This window comes from Capra hircus, chromosome 13 (genome assembly GCF_001704415.2).
Source record: "Capra hircus breed San Clemente chromosome 13, ASM170441v1, whole genome shotgun sequence".
Classification (NCBI taxonomy): domain Eukaryota; kingdom Metazoa; phylum Chordata; class Mammalia; order Artiodactyla; family Bovidae; genus Capra; species Capra hircus.
The window spans coordinates 60,251,265-60,267,917 of record NC_030820.1 but is presented as its reverse complement, the minus strand read 5'-3'; the positions used below and the strand labels follow the sequence as shown (position 1 = coordinate 60,267,917).

The 16,653-nt window shown below is 40.9% G+C and overlaps 1 pseudogene; it reads left to right on the top strand.

Moving 5' to 3' along the window:
* On the top strand, positions 6,889 to 8,621 carry LOC102176976 (annotated as a pseudogene).

Sequence of the window (16,653 nt, the reverse complement as noted above, 5' to 3'; positions counted from 1 at the left end):
AAAAATATATGTGCAAGAAGTCAGTTGCAGTTTTGTTAGTCCAAAGATTTGGGGAAAAAATCACATTTCACCCTTCATAGGGGTTAGATGTACAAATTATGATTTCTTTATAAGATGGACTATGAGACTTCTAGGAGCAATCAGGCCAATTTTTATGTGCTGACAAGGAAGACATTCACCTTGTACTGTTGAATAAAAAAATTTTAGAGCAATATATAGCTACTTTTTTTGGCTAAGAAAGAACTATAGGTACATACATATTTACATGAATTTATAAATGTGCAGAATAAAGGTTACAAATATCAGACAGATGAAGTGAACGGTACCTTACTTAAAAATTATTCAGGCCTTCATAAACAGGAATTTAAAGTTCTGGCCATGTGTTTGTGTAATCTCATTATAAATCATTAACAAAATTATAGGCTTTAGCAGTTGGAAAGGAGCAGAAAGGACCTGTGCTCACTTCCACATGACTGCTTCATAGATTATTATCATCCCAGGCTTTCACATGAAGGGATAATAGAACTTAATGTCTAAGATACGCTCGAGGACCCATGATCTGGCAGAGAACATAAAGATAGCTGAAACCAGACAGCTGCTCATTTGGGCCCTTGGGACATCGACTGGGGCAAAGTATCAAAGTCAATTTTGCCTGCGAAGGTTACACCTGAGTACCGAAGGACTATGTGGTACCACCCTACCGTTTCCATGACTCTGGTGATTCTGGCCAAACACACCTTCTTAATATGGAACCTCAGGCTTGTCCGGGGAAGGGTATATTCTGATAAGGTCAAGCAGATTTCAGAAGCCTCTGAAAACCCTGTCTGAATGGACAGAAAGATACTATCTTTTTCATGGGCAGTTCCAGACCCTAGCGCTCTTTTCCTTCTTTCCTGGGTTCTGGTTACCTGGCAACATCTGGAACAGGATCAGAAAGACAGTAAGGGTCAGGAGCAAGAATTTCATGGTCTTTGAGAAAGAAGTGGCAGATCCAGGAGTCCGGAACTTCTCGGATGGAGCTCTGGATTCAGATTTTTATTTGCCTCCTTGGGGCGGGGCTCAGGGGGCTGGGGCACTGGCAGTGAAACAAGAGGCATAAAGGAGCATGGATACTTTAGCCAGTAGCACTAACTGATTACTAACAGCTCAGACCCTTATCCTAGGCACTCAGAGGGAAGGCAGAGAACAGAAGAAAAAGCTAAAATGTCATGGCTGTATATAACAAGAGGATTCACCCACTAGGAAGTCTTCCCTGCCCCCGTCTCACCCCGCTCACTGGAGTGTTATAGTCTCTGTTCCTAGACCCTCTTCCACTATCCGGGTCCTCATCACACTGCATTAAACCAACTGAAAATGCATTGTGGGCAGAAACTGACTCTACTGCGTTCCCAGGGCCAGGGTCTTAGATTAAGAGGGACACAGAAAACTATGGTTTAATGAAGTAAGTAAACACATTTTTAGTACAAATTATAACATTCTGAAGATTCTTACAATTAGGATCTTTGGAATCAAGTAGTCAGAATTATCGGAGAAGGCAATGGCAACCCACTCCAGTACTCTTGCCTGGAAAATCCCATGGATGGAGGAGCCTGGTAGGCTGTAGTCCATGGGGTCGCTACTAGTCGGACACGACTGAGCGACTTCACTTTCACTTCTCACTTTCATGCATTGGAGAAGGAAATGGCAACCCACTCCAGTGTTCTTGCCTGGAGAATCCCAGGAACGGGGGAGCCTGGTGGGCTGCCGTCTATGAGGTCGCACAGAGTCGGACACGACTGAAGTGACTTAGCAGCAGCAGCAGCAGCAGCAGCAGCAGCAGCAGCAGCAGCAGCAGTCAGAATTATTTATTTTATCGTTGGAACACTGAGATCAAGAGAGGAGTTGCAGAGAGGACTCTTCCAACTGTATATCGGGCCCCCTTCCGGAGGGCCCAATATAATCAGAAATTCACTATTCCCAGGGTGGATGAGGGCTTCTCTGGTGGCTCAGATGGTAAAGAGTTTGCCTGCAATGCAGGAGACCCAGTTTGATCCCTAGGTCAGGAAGAAGGAAATGCCAACCCACTCCAGTATTCTTACCTGGAAAACCCCATGGACTGAGGAGCTTGGCAGGCTACACCCCATGGTGTTGCCAAGAGACAGACATGACTGAGGGACTAACACACACAGACACACAGAGTGGATGAAGTGTAATGTGGACACTGCTTGTGACACGGGCATCCTGGGAAAGCACAGAAACTTCTCTGAATACTTTGACCTAAATTTCCAGCTTTGGACCCAGCTGACATACTGGATCCAGCTCAGTCGTGTCGCTTAGGCTTTATTTTTGCCCTGTGCCAGCCCTTGGAGAAACAGTCATATAACTTTATGCCCACATGCCTGCTTGGCCACAGAAGTTCTAATAAATCTTCATAGGAAGTGTCTAATATTCTTGTTCTGAATGTTCCAGGTGGTTTATTTCTTTTGTTATTTTTTTTTGTAGTTTATTACTGGTCTCAATGGACCATGGTCAGAAACCAGGGCCTGCTATTCTTTAATTTGGGGAATGTTGTAATGTTTTCCTTTTGCTAATGAACTGGGGGTTTGGGGGGTATAATCTAGGACCATGCTCCCTAGTAAATTAAGTTTTTGCTCTCTTAATCAATTTTCAATATTCTTACTTAATTTCTACTTAAACGAACTGTGAAAGACTCAGATAATTGCAGTAAAATCCCCCAAGTATGATTAAGCAACTAATCAAATTCTTTTCATATTAAATTTAATACTAAAATTCATTTTGTTGCTTTATTTTATGGCGTCAGTTCTTACAGCTTCTCTGTAGATTGTGACATTTCCCTTTCAGACTATTTTACTTCATCTTGCCCTTGAATTACACTTTAATTTTTGTGTTAACCTAGAAATTGCACTCTGTCTGTGAATCTGCTTCAGAAGTTGAAGTTCCTTCAAAAGTTTATAAAAATTGTTGTATCCGCATGCTGCAACTACTGAGCCTGTGGGCTGCAAATACTGAGTCCTGCATCCCTAAAGCCTAGGCTTCACAGCGAGACCCATAGCAATGAGAAGCCTGTGCACCATAATGAAGAGTAGCCCCGGCTCCCCGCAACTAGAGAAAGCCATGTCAAAGCAACGAAGACCCAGCGCAGCAAAGAAAAAAAAAATTGTATTGCATTCCCAGTTTCCAGAATTGCAAATATTAGTTTGATACTAACATCAAATGTTAGTTTGACAGTCTAATGTTAGCTTGATACTCTTTCGTTTGTTGGAATTTGTTATCTTTTGCCTAGATCTCCTAATAATATCTTTCTATCCTGGGACTTTTTTGTTGTTCTACAATTTTGTGTCTAGATAAACATTTTCTCTCATGGATATGCCTTGGATTTGGTGAATACTTTTGATATAAAAATTCATATTTCTCTTCAGTTTTGAGAAAGTTCTAATTATAACAAGTATAACTTGTACATGTCCTCCTTCTAATTCTTGAGCTCATTATTTGGAGACGTACTTTTCCCTCTCGGAGTGTGTAGCAGAAGTCTTTTCATGAAAGCATGAGGAAAATGCAGAAAGCATCCCCCAGCTAAATGTTCATTTCACTGTATTTTGTTTTGCACTGTGAAATATTTCTTTTATTTCATCATACAGATCACCAATTCAGTTCTTGTGACCATTCGTTACTTACTTTAATACAATTTTAAATCAATCATATTGCTTTGAGTTCTAGAGGATTCTTTTTGTGTTCCATTTTTATTTCCTTGAAAGTCTTCATTATGTCAAAAAATTAAAATTTCACCTGATTCTTCTATTAGTTTCGCTTCAAAGAGAATGTTGTAGAAGTAAACTGTTTTTTGTCTGCACAGCATGTCCCTCTGACGAACTGCCTCCCTTGGACCCGCTAACCACAAAACCATAACCCAATAACTGGTGAATTGATCTTCTGAGTGGAACTAGGATCTCAAGCAAAGAGAACGCTGGTGCTAGAGATCACATGGCCTTACCCTAGAGGGGCTGAGAAACAAAACTGTGATCGTCCCAGCTGCAGAGAGAGAGATGTACTTTCTCACCTTGTCTCATATGGTAGGAACTTACCCAAATATAAGTCAATGCAGACTTCAGGCATCTAAAACAGATGAATGACCATATGCCCCTCATGTAATAAATGTCAGAGTCAGATTCAGATCCAGGTCTGTTTGGTTTCAGAGGTTTCAGTCTTAATCCCTACAATATTCTTGCTGTGAAACACTCATTCTTTTAAAAAGAGAATATCCTCTGTGCTCTGCAGAAACCTTTTAGTTTGATGTAGTCTCATTTCTTTATTTTTGCTTTTGTTGTCTATATCTTTGGGGTCAATTCCAAAAAATCTTTGTCAACACCAATGTCAAGGAGTTTTTCCCGTGTTTTTTTTCTAGTAGTTTTATGTTTTCAGATTATACATTTGAGTCTTTAATTCATTTTGAGTTAATTTTTGTGAGTGGTGTAAGATAGGGTGTAGTTGCATTCTTTTGCAAGTGAATATCCAATTTTCCCAGCACCATTTATTAAAGAGTCTGTATTTTCACCATTGGCTCTTCCTGGCTCCCTGTTCAATATTTAGTTGACTGTATATGCAAAGGTTTATTTCTGGACTTTAGATTCTGTTCCGTTGGTTTATGCATCTGTTTTTTATGCCAGTGCAAGTAGGTGTAAGAGACACAGTTTTGATCTCTGGGTCAGGGAGGAGGAGGGCATGGCAATGCACTCCACTCCAATATTCTTCCCTGGAGAATCCCATGGACAGAGGAGGCTGGCAGGCTATAGTCCACAGGGTCGCACAGAGTCAGACATGACTGAAATGACTTAGCACACACACATGCATGCACGTCACATTGATTGATTTGTGTATATTGAAGAATCCTTGTATTCCTGGAACAAACCCGAGTTGATCATGGTGTGTTTAATGTGTTGTTGAATTCAGCTTGCTAGAATTTTGTTGAGGATTTTTGCATCTATATTCATCCAAGATTGCAGAAGGGAATGGCTACCCACTTCAGTATTCCTTCCTGGAGAATTCCATGGACAGTGGAGCCTGGTTGGCCTCAGTCCTCGGAGTTGCAAAGAGTCAGACATGACTGAGTGACTAAGCTTCACTTTCATAAGCTGTCTAAAGAGAGGTAAGATTTATTTCAGCTTGGGTCTTACAAACACTGTAAAGAACCATTTCCCAAGAATCTATAAAGTCACTGGAAAATTTTTGAAAATGTTGTAATTGTTGTTGATTGCAGGTTTATGACTTTTGCCCCATGTTTGTTTGTGGTATATAGGTAGAGTTTTACGTGAGAAGCCATCAACAATGGCCTTAGAGAAGGATTCCCTGTTTCTGTTCTCCTGCAGTGTTTGTAAGTGAATGTTTGTAAGTTTGAGCACGGATTAGTGTAGAATTTTATTTTCCTCCAAGCAAATACGTTTCCTTCCTTTGTGAGAATACACCTCTACTGTTGGGAAACGAGGGTTACAGCAATGAAGCCCTCAACCTGAAATGTCGCCTGTCCTCAGTATTAGGGAACTGCTGCCCCCTAGAGGTCAAGTTTTAATTCACAGAAAGCTCAAAGCAGATAGTGAAGAACTAAAGAGCCTCTTGATGAAAGTAAAAGAAGAGAGTGAAAAAGTTGAGTTAAAACTCAGCATTCAGAAAACTAAGATCATGGCATGAGTTTGAGTAAGCTCCAGGAGTTGGTGATGGACAGAGAGGCTTGGTATGCTGCAGTCCATGGGGTCACAAAGAGTCGGACATGACTGAGCGACTGAACTGAACTGAACTGAAGCTCAAAGCAGCTTTGTGTGTTTTTTCTTCTGAATAGATGTTCATTTTTTCCCCTTTTCCTTGAAAAATAGGAGTTGCTGTACAATACCCAGCTTGCCAATAATTTGTATCTTCTTCTGTTGTTCGTGAGATTTTTTTCCCCCATATGTGAGATGATGTGAATTGAGAGATCAGGAGTGGAGAATCCAATAGGATTCTGTAATTTTAGAGTCTTTCTGATACTTTCTGATGCTACCTCAGTATGCACAGTTATAGAAGCCACATATATTTGAATGTTGATGTAGATATGATATGACTGAGAAAAGAAGGAAGTTTCCTTTAAACTGTTAGACATTAGACAGGTGAGGTTGCCCAAGGAAGTTATTGGAAAGGGTATAAAGGTTTTTGTTAACACTGGGGAGGAAAAATCAACCCCAAATTTCTAATGTGTTAAATCTGCTAGCACTTCAAGATAAAGCTCTCCAGCCTAGGAGAAAGTGGCAAGTGCTTGAGGAACTGAAACATCAGTTAAACCTGTAAAGTGTGGGTGTACGTTAAGTACATTAAATAAATAAGAAATCTATCTTTGAGGACTGAATCTCATAATGGATTTCTTCTTGAAAATGTTCTTTGCAAGTGAAGAAATTAAAGCACTGAGTTGTTTAAAATATTTTGGCCAAGAAGGATAATATACTGTTTCAGGAATAAATTTTAAAAGACAAATAGCTTTTCCTCTTCTCAGACCCCAGAGTGTCCGGGACGCAGAGCCGGAACTGGGGAACACGGCGACTGCGGGGGTCTGGGATAGGATCATAGTCCCCTGACCAGGGCTCAAACTCCAGCCCCAGCAGTGAAAGCGCTGAGTCCTGTCTACTGAACTGCCAAGGAATTCCTTGAAGATCTTTTAAAAGTTGTTTGACATTTGCCATTTGTCTGCCAGCCCATGATGTTACGATGATGCGAATCTCCCTGGAAAAAGAGACATGAATGTCTGCAATATTTCTTGACACGAATTTGATATGAGAGAAGAAAAAGAGATCGATGGCTAGTGAACAGGATTTCAAATAACCAGGATTTTATATTTATCACCTCCAACTACAGCCTTCGGTTGCCTCCTTTTAAATCAAAGATAACTACAGTCAGAACCAAGACAAGGCAAAATAATACTTTTCTTCTGCATTTTTTGAGATTAAAGAAACCTGCAATGTCTAGGAAACAAAACCAGAAGGATTCATCGGGATTCATTTTTGATTTGCAGTCCAATACTGTACTGGCCCAAGGAGGAGCTTTTGAAAACATGAAAGAAAAGATTAAATGCAGTGCGTGCAATAGTTCCCAATAAGAGTAACAGTGAAATTATCCTGGTTTTGCAACACTTTGAGAATTGTGTGGACAAAACAGTACAAGCATTCATGGAAGGTAGTGCCAGTGAAGTACTCAAAGAATGGACAGTGACAGGCAAGAAAATGAACAAAAAGAAGAAAAGCAAGCCAAAACCTGCAGCAGAACCAAGTAACAGTATCCCAGATTCCAATAAATCAGTTTCCATTCAAGAGGAACAATCTGCGTCCTCCTCAGAGAAAGGTGGTATTAATGGTTATCATGTCAACGGTGCCATCAATGATACTGAGTCTGTGGACTCACTCAGTGAAGGTATGGAGACACTTTCAATAGAAGCCAGAGAACTGGAGGATCCTGAGTCTGCCACATCAGAAATGCTGGATAGAACAGGATCCCTGCTGGAGAATGGTGTCTCTGATTTCGAGTCCAGATCTTTGACTATGCATTCTACTCAACAAAACAGGAATGCTGCCAAGTCTCTCTCAAGAACTACTGTAGGACCTCAGCTTTCAAATCTAGGCATGGAAGATGTTCCCCTCTCTTCCACCAACAAAAAGCTTGGTTCTAATATTGAAAAATCTGTGAAAGACCTCCAGCGCTGCATGGTATCTCTTGCACGATATCGAGTTGTAGTTAAAGAAGAGATGGATGCTTCTATTAAGAAAATGAAACAAGCTTCTGCCGAATTGCAGAGCTGTTTAATGGATCGGGAAGTGGCCGATTCAGTTGCTTGCTGAAATGGACAAAGTGAAAGCTGAAGCAATGGAAATTTTGCTTAGCCGTCAAAACAAAGCCGAACTTCTAAAGAAAATGACTGATGTGGCTGTTCGGATGTCAGAAGAGCAGTTGGTCGAGCTCAGAGCTGATATCAAGCACTTTGTTAGTGAACGTAAATATGATGAGGATCTGGGACGAGTGGCCCAATTCACCTGTGATGTAGAGACCCTGAAGAAGAACATTGATTAGTTTGGACAAGTGTCCCATCCAAAGAACAGCTATTCAACCCCGTCTCGATGTAGCTTGGTTGTATCTGTGTCTTTGGGTAGCCCGTGTGACGCCTCTGCTGCTGCTGCTTCCACCTGCGCCTCTGCTGCCAGCCTTACAAGCACTAACAAGAAGAGCTCGGCACTGGGGGAGATGCCTGCAACCATAGCAAAGTCCGGTGGCCGATCCTACCAGCCTCACCAAGAGGCATTGCCAGGAAACAGACGAGGAGGACAAGGCTACAGGCCACAAGGCCCAAAGTCCAGTGACCCCACTAACCAAGGGCGACACGACAGCGTGGGTAGTTACAGAAATAGCTCATGGTATTAATCTGGTTCCAGGTACCAGAGTGCTCCATCCCAGGCACCAGGAGACACTAGTGAATGGGCCAGGCTCACTCTGCAGGGAAGAACGGGACTGGAGCCAGCATGCAGCCCGGCCCACCCAAGCCCTCGTTCAGGAAGGGGCTCCCCCAGCGCAAACCTAGGACCTCTCAGCCTGAAGTTGTGAACTCCTGAGGAAGATTCCAGCCAGTCTCTCTCTTCTTCCCCACACAATTCAACTTGGTAACTGGACTTTAGGAAACTTACAGTTAGATTTAATAACAAAAAGAAGTTTACGCATATCACTTTTTATGCCATTCTAAATATTTTGGTTTCTTCTCTCCTCGTTTCCTCTTTACCATTTTTGGAAGGGAAGCTGTTTTTTTTTTTTTTCCCCCTTGACCTTTTCCAGTGAGATGGATTGATTCTGATTGGTCATTTCCACCAGAAATCACAGGCAACTGTTGCCAGGTTTCCCAAGGGTAAGCAGTGTTCTTCTCGGGGCTCCAGGCCTTCTGGAGGCCTGAAGAAGCCTTCCTCAGCCAGCCCGGCTGTCCAGGCGTTCAGGAGGAGATGGATCACGGCTGGTCTTGCTGCCTTTCTGTCGCAGCAGGAGCTGCACGTGCCTGTCGGGTTCCCTGTAAACAACAGCGAGAGCAGGAGAGGCAGCGAGGGGGTTGTGTACAGCTCTGAATTGGCCAGAAAAGGGGGAATTGAATAGGTGAAAATGGAAGGACCCTGGGACACATTTGAGACTCTGCCTGTGCTCCTAAACTGTGCCTGAGCCTGACACTCAGATTGCAGTTTTAGTCTCTCGCTTGGCACCATGGCTTAACCTGTGGTTTCTTCCGTATGCCCAAGCCTTGTTTTCTCTTACCTTAGGCTGCAAACCAGTCTAGGGAATTCTATGGGAAAGTAGCATTAATTCAAGGGAAAAAAGTATTTCTTCATTTCAGTGTTTGAAGATTTTTGTTGCTCTTGTTCTCCCTCTTTCCTGATTCCCATTCTGACCCTGAACCAAATTTATAGCAATATAATTAGTGTTAATCTAAGCTGTCAACCATCCAAAAATTGCTGCAGTCAATCTTTAGAGTTGAATAAATAAAAACAATTGCATAAATATTCAAAAAAAACACAAACAAAAATGTATAAAGAAATATGCAAAATCACAAAGTTCTTAAAAATGATTTAAGTGGTTTTCTTGTGTTCTAAGATAAATACTTTCACTTAACTATGTTTTTGGATGAGAAAAGGAGAAATCTAATTTTAGTTAAATGATCTAAGTGTTCCTGCTGAGTACAATATTAGGAACAAAAGATATGCAAATTGACTTTAGCCTAATAATGAGTAACCATAAAAAGACATTATGAAATCTTTTGTAAAGTTTTTTTTTTTTAGTTTAGCTAAAGAGTCTTTTTTTCAAGAGAGTCTAATCTCATTAAAAGCGAAAAATCACATTAATTCAAAATAACGTTGGGAGTACTTTGAATCATCCACAAAGGACAGTAGTATACTGCTGCTGCTGCTGCTAAGTCGCTTCAGTCGTGTCCGACTCTGTGTGACCCCATAGACGGTAGCTCACCAGGCTCCCCCGTCCCTGGGATTCTCCAGGCAAGAACACTGGAGTGGGTTGCCATTTCCTTCTCCAATGCATAAAAGTGAAAAGTAAAAATGAAGTTGCTCAGTCATGTCCGACCCTCAGCGACCCCATGGACTGCAGCCTACCAGGCTCCTCCGTCCATGGAATTTAAGGCAAGAGTACTGGAGTGGGATGCCATTGCCTTCTCCAAGTAGTATACTATCTTGCAATAAATCCAACACAGCCAAGGATATTTTGTAATGTGGAAGAGTTTGCTGTTTTCATCTGAAATCAGTTGAAGTAGCTTGCCTATGTTTAGGAACTATGCTGTGAGAAAAATATCTATTATATTTGTATAAAGAAATCATAAACAATTTGCTTCCCTCTTCCCTCAGCATTACAAGATTCATCCATCTGTAAAGTTTTTAACACTGCTTAGTTAAGAGAGAGATTTTTATAGCTACATCCAATTCCCATCAATACTCCCAAGTCAGGAAAATATTTTTATTTTTTGATGTTTTGGTTTAAAAGAACTCAATACTTATTCTCTCTGAATTGTCTCAGTGGAAAATGAAAATACAAACATGAAATTTTTACTTTATCTAAGACTTTTTATTATTTTACTAAATACCTAAATTCCTTATACTTTGTAGATCAGTTTTTATTAATCATAATAACATTTAAAGATATGAAATGTAAACCTAGATCTTCAATTAAATAAGTCATAGACAGTAAAGAACCTGCCCGAAATGTGGGAAACCTGGGTTTGATCCCTGGATGAAGAAGATCCTCTGGAGAAGGAAATGGCTACCCACTCCAGTATTCTCGCCTTGAGAAGTCCCTGGACAGAGGAACCTGGTGGGCTACAGTCCATGGGATCGCAAAGAGTCAGACATGACTGAGTGGCTAACACTTACTTACTCATTTAAGCATATAGTGTTTATAAATTTGTCTTTTGCAAACCTCAGATAACATTCCATTTATGTTGATAGTTTCACCACTTACAGCATCTGGGTATAGTTTATGATGTCCTTATTCCTCTGTCAAATTATGAACTATGATTTAAAGTTAACTTAAGTATGTTTCCTGAAATCTGTTATTGAATTAGGATCTTTAGAACAGTTCAGTATTATGGCAATTGGGCAGATACCCTTGTTTATCTTGATACTTTAAAGAAAGTTAACATTTGGAGAGAGAGGAAATAGAGTCTATAGTTACCACACAATTCTAATCTTTTAAAATTTATGTATTTTTACTGATATAAATAAATTTGTTCTTCAAACCATTCAAGTTGGGGTGGATGTCATAATCAAAGTATTATATGGAGAAGGCAATGGCACCCCACTCCAGTACTCTTGCCTGGAAAATCCCATGGACGGAGGAACCTGGATGACTGCAGTCCATGGGGTCACACAGAGTCGGACACGACTGAAGTGACTTAGCAGCATACAGTGTTGTAGAATATACTTGATAAGATAGTTTGTTCTAACATTAGAGCACACATTGTCATGTAATGCATTGTTTGGTTAGGTATATACTGTATATCTACACATTAGTATATATTCAGGTATGTTAAAACTAATGAAAAAAAAAATTTGAATTCAATAAAGGAGGAAGACTGGTAGACTTGAGAAGAGAAAGTTGAACTCCACATCCATAGTCTATTCTCAATTTGAGTTAGCAAATTTTGCTATCTGGGTGTTTTGCATAGGTGACAACCTTTCTCCCTTCATCAAATGTGTTTTCTCTGATTTCAAAAGAGCAATGACTCATTATGATTCAGGGCATTTTATGACTTAGACAACTGTAAAAATAATAAAGAGTCCCTCACTTCTGGTGAAGTTGAAATTTCCAAAGATCCTTCTCTCAAGAACCTATGCTTTTACGTTCAACTAACAAACCTCCTGTGACAGTGCTCACAGATACTACCCTTGCCCAAATCAGGACTCAATTCAGACCTTCAGAGACTGACAGGCATCTTTTGTATGCACATCAGCTTTGGTGTTCATAAGTAACTAACTGCTTGTTTGCACCAAAGATTTACTCTCTCACTTTGCTTATGTAATCTATAATATGATACACACAGAGAAAGAATATCTTAGCACTTAGTCTTGATTAGTATGTTTCAGATTTCTTTCAGAATTGCTCAACCATATTGTACATTTATTTTATTTAAAATGTGGTTATTTTTATAGTGTTCAGGTAAAGAAAGCAGTTCATACCTACATTTGAAGTGAAAGTCTCTCAGTCATGTCTGACTCTTAGTGACCCCATGGACTGTAGCCTACCAGGCTCCTCTGTCCATGGAATTCTCCAGGCCACAATACTGGAGTGGGTAGCCATTCACTTCTCCAGGGGATATTCTGAACCCAGGGATCAAACCTATGTCTCCTGCATTGCAGGTGGATTCTTTACCGTCTGAGGCACCAGGGGAGTCCCTACATTTGAAGGCTTATTGTTAATATTTAGACAGATTTTTAAAAATATATACATGAAGTGTGGCTCAGATAAACATTTTTTTAGTTGTACAAAAGTCTCTTTATTAGAATAGCTTTCCATTTTCCCTTTAATCAATCAATCAATCAATCAATTTTATTGAGATATAATTGACATATAACCTTACCTTGGGTATGGCAGCTTCTTTCCATAGAGGAGAAGGCTAGAGAGAGACTCAGCTGTTGGCAGCCAACATTCTTGGAAGCTAGGGGAATTATGGCTTCAGTCTTGATGGGGATTCTAGATGGTGCAACAGAGTATACACCAAGAGATGTATGCTTTGATATCTTTCTGGACACCTCTGCATGTTGACCTGATAAGTCACTTCAGTCGTGTCCGACTCTGTGCGACCCCAGAGATGGCAGCCCACCAGGCTCTCCCGTCCCTGGGATTCTCCAGGCAAGGACACTGGAGTGGGTTGCCATTGCCTTCTCCAATGCATGAAAGTAAAAAGGGAAAGTGAAGTCGCTCAGTCGTGTCCAACTCTTAGCAGCCCCGTGGACTGCAGCCCATCAGGCTCCTCCGTCCATGGGATTTTCCAGGCAAGAGTACTGGAGTGGGGTGCCATTGCCTTCTCCGTGCATGTTGACCAGTTAAATCTAAAAAGCTGTGGGTAACCAGAGTTGCTAGACTTGTGCTGTCCAGGAGCCTGAAAGAAGACTAAGAGGAGAAATTGATTCTCAAAGATTAAACTCTATTTTCTTTTCAAAGGCAAACAGTAATTTATTAGGTAATAATTTATTGGCTGGACTGAGGTATCAGTGTTGCAGGTAAGAGTTAGCTTTGAAGCTTTAATTTATAAATTCTTACTCAAAATGGGTTTCTTGAAGGGGAATTGAGGCTTGCCACTCATTGATTTCTTGTACAAATTTGTGTATAAATGATAGATAGCAATGACTCTTATCATTTGGTTAAGAGACAATTAAGACATTTTCAGAAACATTTGAGTGTATAAAAGGGAAAGTGGAGGAAGAAAAGAAGTGTAAGGGAGCCTGAGTGAGGATATCTGGAAGTCTGGTAATACAGAGGGTAATTCCTTAAAAAAAAAAAAAAAAGGACCCAATATTTGAAGGATGGTTATGGTGCTGGAAGAAACACTTTATATTAAGCAGTGACATTTATGGAATGTTGCATTATTTGCAACCTTAATAGGTAACAAATGTTTTCACATGGATTCCAATACATTCTAGAAGAAGAAAGCCGGTAAAAAGATGATAAGGCGTTTACTGCAAATTCAAGGCTAGGGTAAATTGTCGTGGCAACAGAGAGCGGAATTGTGAATGTAAAACATTACATGCTCCATGTTTTACTTATTAAAAACCTTCTTTTGTCTCTGTCTGCAAGTTTTAAACTTGCTTTTCCCTCCCTTCCTCAGTAATCACTGAGGTTCCAGCACTTGTCCTGGCAATTGTAAATCCTACTCACTGTTGGTGAAATAAATTTCAACAAAATAAGAAGAAAATGTTCCTTCCTCCCTCACAGTCTACTAGGAAAGCAGATAATATCCAGTTTGATAAAGCTATGCTTATGAGGATTAATGCTAACAAAGAAGTTTTGTAAACCACCCAGACTTCGAAGTTTGTTGCTATATCCTGTGAAATTAACCTTGATCTCCATGAGGTCTGTAGTTCCAATTGGTTACATTTATGATGGAATTCCAGTTGAGCTGTTTCAAATCCTGAAAGATGATGCTATGAAAGTGCTGTGCTCAATATGCCAGCAAATTTGGAAAACTCAGCAGTGGCCACAGGACTGGAAAAGGTGAGTTTTCATTCCAATCCCAAAGAAAGGCAATGCCAAAGAATGCTCAAACTACCACACAATTGCACTCATCTCATACACTACTAAAGTAATGCTCAAAATTCTCCAAGCCAGGCTTCAGCAATACGTGAACCATGAACTTCCTGATGTTCAAGCTGGTTTTAGAAAAGGCAGAGGAACCAGAGATCAAATTGCCAACATCTGCTGGATCATGGAAAAGGCAAAAGAGTTCCAGAAAAACATCTGTTTCTGCTTTATTGACCATGCCAAAGCCTTTGACTGTGTGGATCACAATAAACTGTGGAAAATTCTGAAAGAGATGGGAATACCAGACCACCTGACCTGCCTCTTGAGAAACCTGTATGCAGGTCAGGAAGCAACAGTTAGAACTGGACATGGAACAACAGACTGGTTCCAAATAGGAAAAGGAGTATGTCAAGGCTGTATATTGTCACCCTGCTTATTTAACTTCTATGCAGAGTACATCATGAGAAACGCTGGGCTGGAAGAAGCACAAGCTGGAATCACGATTGCTGGGAGATATATCAACAACCTCAGATATGCAAACGACACCATCCTTATGGCAGAAAGTGAAGAGGAACTAAAAAGCCTCTTGATGAAAGTGAAAGAGGAGAGTGAAAAAGTTGGCTTAAAGCTCAACATTCAGAAAACGAAAATCATGGCATCCGGCCCCATCACTTCATGGCAAATAGATGGGTAAACAGTGTCAGACTTCATTTTTATGGGCTCCAAAATCACTGCAGATGGTGATTGCAGCCATGAAATTAAAAGATGCTTACTCCTTGGAAGAAAAGTTATGACCAACCTAGATAGCATATTCAAAAGCAGAGACATACTTTGCCAAAGAAGTTTCGTCTAGTCAAGGCTATGGTTTTTCCTGTGGTCATGTATGGATGTGAGAGTTGGACTGTGAAGAAAGCTGAGCGCCAAAGAATTGATGCTTTTGAACTGTGGTGTTGGAGAAGACTCTCGAGAATCCCTTGGACTGCAAGGAGATCCAGCCAGTCCATTCTAAAGGAGATCAGTCCTGGGTGATCATTGGAAGGACTGATGCTAAAGCTGAAACTCCAATACTTTGGCCACCTCATGCAAAGAGTTGACTCATTGGAAAAGACCCTGATGCTGGGAGGGATTGGAGACAGGAGGAGAAGGAGACAACAGAGGATGAGATGGCTGGATGGCATCACTGACTCGATGGACATGAGTTTGAATGAACTCTGGGAGTTGGTGATGGACAGGGAGGCCTGGCGTGCTGCGATTCATAAGGTCTCAAAGAGCCGGACACAACTGAGTGACTGAACTGAACTGAACTAACTGATGATACTTGTCATAGCTTCCCTGGTGGCTCAGTTGGTAAAAAATCCACCTGTAATGCAGGAGACCCCAGTTTGATTTCTGGGTCTGGAAGATCTGCTAGAAAAGGGATAGGCTGTTCCAGTATTCTTCGGCTTCCCTGCGGCTCAGCTGGTAAAGAATCCACCTGCAATGTGGGAGACCTGGGTGGCTCAGTGGTAAGGAATCCACCTGCAATGTAGGAAATGCAGGTTTGATCCCTGGGTTGGGGAATATCCCCTGGAAAAGGAAATGGCAACCCACTCTTGCCTGCAAAATCTCATGGACAGAGGAACCTGGTGGGCTACATTCCATGGGGTCGCAAAAGAGTTGTATTTTATATTTTCTTAAAGATAAAAAGTCAGAAGGGGATCACTGGATCTTCCAACACCTCTCATACAATGAAACAACAAAAAAATGACCCCACTGGTCTCTTACTAAACCCAAAGTTGGATATATTTGAATTAATGATGGCTATTAAGAAAAATTGGTTTAGACGGTAAAGAATCTGCCTGCAAGGTGGAAGATCTGGGTTTGATCCCTGGGTCAGTAAGGTACCCTGGAGAGGGAAATGGCTACCCACTCCAGTATTCTTGCCTGGAGAATCCCATGGACAGAGGAGCCTGGTGGGCTATAGTCTATGGGATCACAAAGAGTCAGACATGACTGAGCTACTAACACACACATTAATAAAATAATTGATTCAGCAGTATCATTTTATAAATATCCCTTTCACCCTATCTCTATGAAGAAAATATACTTTGTTTAAGACTTCAGAAATATCTGCATTCTCATCCTTGTTCTCAGGAGCTGATGACCTTGGGAAAGTTAACAGCTATCTCTGAATGTCCCCTCCCTTATCTGTATCTACTGCACATGTTGTTTAGAACAAAACCTGACAAAAAATAACTGTTTGATAAATATTAATTGACCTTCTCACTTTCCCCCTTTCCTTTCTTTCCTTTTCCCCACAGTTTTAATTCCCGCCCCTCTGTCTTCTTGGCTCCTACAGTGCCTAGCACGAACCTGAGTACATATGAAGTC